Below are 3,813 nucleotides of genomic sequence, written 5' to 3'. Positions count from 1 at the left end.
AATTCCTACTAATATTTACTAGATATGTAGTAGAAATATTACCTTAATAATACTAATATTTCTAGTATTACTACTTCTAGTAATAGATTGGAGAGTATTAGTATTGTAGAGAGTTTGTTGCAATAGCATATGAGGAAAAATAGAGAGAAAAAACAACACAAGCACACACTAGAAAAATGAGCAAAAATGCTCTCTTTTTAAGGCCAAAAACCGGTGGCCTCTACCCATGTAGAGAATCTTGTGCTTTTGTTTTTACTCTATTGTTTAGTGTAGGTAGAGTGTAGGAAGCAAAGGTGTAAGATGTAGCATGTAAAGGCTTGTGTGATATGTCACAATCACACAATAACCAACATCAACATGAGACAAAAGAGCATCTTTTGTGCTCTTATTATGGCCGAAAATTTGGACCTATTTTGGTCCATTTTTGCCTTTTGTCATTTGTCCCACAAATGCTTATAAGTCATATGTGTAACACCCCCATACTCCAAGTGCCTTACCAGGACCACTCAGGTATGAAGATATTACCATCTCGGTTACTCGAGGCAATGATAATCAAATAAACAATGAAGAAACAACGTTTAAATATAAATACTTAGTGAAGAGTTACAATTCTCAAAACCAAACCAAAAGTATAATACATGTTCTCAAACTGACTGTTTACTGTTCTAACTGAAATGTAAATAAACTACTAACCTACAGCGGAAGACTCCTATCATCATGTCGTGGCAATCCCAGCTATCCCAGTACTCATCTCAATACCTGCTCAATATCTGCTCACCATCCCCGAATGGATCACCGCAGGTTTACAAAACAACAACCGGGCTCAGTACTAATCACACAACTCAATATATCAACAATAAGATAAACAGACAGCTTAACTGTCACACACACACACACACACAATCACGCCAATTCCAATCATCTCAATCACTGACTGTCCACTGGACCAGCCCTGCCAGTGGGGGACCGCAGCCGTACCCACCAAATCCCCGCTCCACACAGTGAGCGATAACCCTGTCCATTAATGTGCACATCCCTTCTGTGGCGGGTTCCACAGAAGGCGAAACTAGGGCGTGAAGCCACTCCCGCAAGTGACCTCACTCAGCCGAGGCCACGCCTCGAGAACCATAGACAACGATCACAATCACAATCACAATACAATTACTATATCAAACAATCAATCTCAACACATCAACAATCATCCCGTTATGGGACTAATACTGAGTAGGAAATCCTACCTGGAAAGCACACTATCAGACGGTCTCTACTGCTGTATCAAAAAGCTTCCTCTATGAAACCGCCTCCTATCATACAACATACAAATGCTACCAAATCACATACTACTCATAAACCCCAAAATCCCTATATTAGGGTTTAACCAAAACAAAGGAAAGACAACAAAAATGGTACATAGATATTACCCTCGACGCAAGGATCTCAACGGTGTAATCAACGATGAGAACTGACCTTCCAAACTCCGGGAATTGCTAACAATGCGATTAGGATTAAGAACTTACTTGCTTTCTCTCTTAAACAGAAAATTAGGTTTTGCAAAAGTGTTTAGAATAGTGACGACGAAGGTTATATATCTTAATCGCATAATTAACAAAACCCGAGAAAACTCCCCGTAAAACCGGCTACTCGATCGAGTACCCAAGGCACTCGATCGAGTACCCCCTTACTCGATCGAGTATCCCAGCTACTCGATCGAGTACCCAACAGGTCAGAAACTTTTCTAAAACGCAACTTGCCCTTACTCGACAGAGTAAGGCCTACTCGATAGAGTACCCAAAGACTCATAAATACGGAGTATTACAATATGTTTAACTATCTTACATAATTAATTATTACTGTAATCATTTAACACTTAAATATTACAATTAATAATATAATATACACTCCACTTTTTTGAGTAGTATACTACTATTATATCATCATATAATGGGTCCCATAATTACTAGTTAGTTAAAATTATAACTTCTTGTAACTTTAAATAACTAATTACCTCTACCTCAAAACTTATATTAAAACCTCAACTAATTTAGTAATTTAACACTTAATTACTAAATTAAATCTTATTTAATCACATTACAATAAGACGCAAAATTTGCACTCTCATAATTAAGGAATTAATTAATCTGTATCTCATACAATTAATTAATTATCTATTTGGGCTTCATTCTATAGGTGTGACCTAAAGGGATCAACTGACCACAACCGTCACACGACAGTAATGTCAAACTCTAGTTAGCCAATCATTACCGATTAATGACGGTCAATCGACTGTATAAAGAATCATCCCTCACGTATTCTTAGTATGAGATTTAATAATGATATTTAAATCATGTGATCGCACTATTGTTGAGGACACATTTCCCAACAATCTCCCACTTGTCCTCGACAAGTGCGCGTCACCAATTCTCTTGTCCTATTACAATCTCCCACTCAATGCAAGGTGTCGTGCAGGTCGTACTTACATTTGATCATATCCTGAGTGGTTTTTCTCGATCTGGAGATTAACTGTCTGACCGGAATTATCTATCAGAGATACCTTTCGAGCGTGGCCACGCATTTCCAGTTAACTACTCCTCGAGTGGCCTTGAGATTTCAAACAACCCTGACAAGGGGTGGACAATTCCTATCGCCCTATTCCCTTCGTTCAGCTACAGTCCATCATAACCCAAAATATACCCATTTTGACCTCATTTACGAAATCGTAGAGTATAAATCAAAGTTAATCAGAAGTTGTGCCAACTTGGGCGAATAGTCTCTAGTCAAAAGAATTGACTCATAAGAATACTATAGTAGCTCTTGCCACGAACAGGCTTTATGAATTACCAGAACTCTATAAGCGGTCACAGCCCGACAGATTGTCCCATACAGTCTGCCTATGTGATCGACTAGTCATCCCATATGACTCTATGACACTTGAACTTGCCATCAATCGCATCACACTCTAGTCACTTGGAGACGTCATCTCATATAAGTAACTAGGGGCGAATACCATGTCAATCCAGTTCACTTTAATGGGGTTCAATTTGTCTCTACAACCCATTCGGATACGACAAAGTAGCGGGTGAGTTTAATAAAACTCAAACGATAAAAGTGATTATCACATATGAATAGTCAATACACTATTACTATTTCATATTCTATAATCTTTAGTGTATTATAACACTAGTTAAAATGCAATACAAGCTTGGCTAGTGGATATACCCGATATCCATATATTCCAACTTTACTAATTGCTATTTCCTTCCATTTAATGTCATCTCTAATGACATGAATTCATTTCTAAGTATTTGTCTAGTCTTATTGCTAGACTTGGGCTCTTTAACTTGAATGACGCTCCCACTGTTATCACATAACTTTTGATAAAGTCATTTGTAGAGGGATTCACCCTTAATCCCTACGTTGACTATTTTATCACAACTTACTTAGATTCCTTTTGTAGATATTTGCAATGCGCGAAACTAAAACAACTTTCTCAGTCTCTTACTCCTTTGTCAATAAGACATATTAGGATTTCAACAAATCCCTTAAAGTTTGGAAACTAAAGTTTGTGCAACACTTCAACACCTAACTTAGTTTGTCATCCAATCATGTGTACAAGTCATCAATTGTACTTTAAGGCTTTCACAAGCCCATCTTATGAATTAACTTATTATTGACTCATAATGTACCTAGCAAATGGTACATCACAGCACGTGCGTCTGTTGGCATACATAATCGTTCTAATGGCGGAAACATTAGCAATCGATTTCATGTAATCAACAACTTAATGGGTTCAGTGAACGACTATGATTCCATCAT

The sequence above is a fragment of the Silene latifolia genome, chromosome 2 (genome assembly GCF_048544455.1).
Source record: "Silene latifolia isolate original U9 population chromosome 2, ASM4854445v1, whole genome shotgun sequence".
NCBI lineage: Eukaryota > Viridiplantae > Streptophyta > Magnoliopsida > Caryophyllales > Caryophyllaceae > Silene > Silene latifolia.
The sequence above is the reverse complement of the archived record's forward strand: the minus strand, read 5'-3'. Positions refer to the sequence as shown.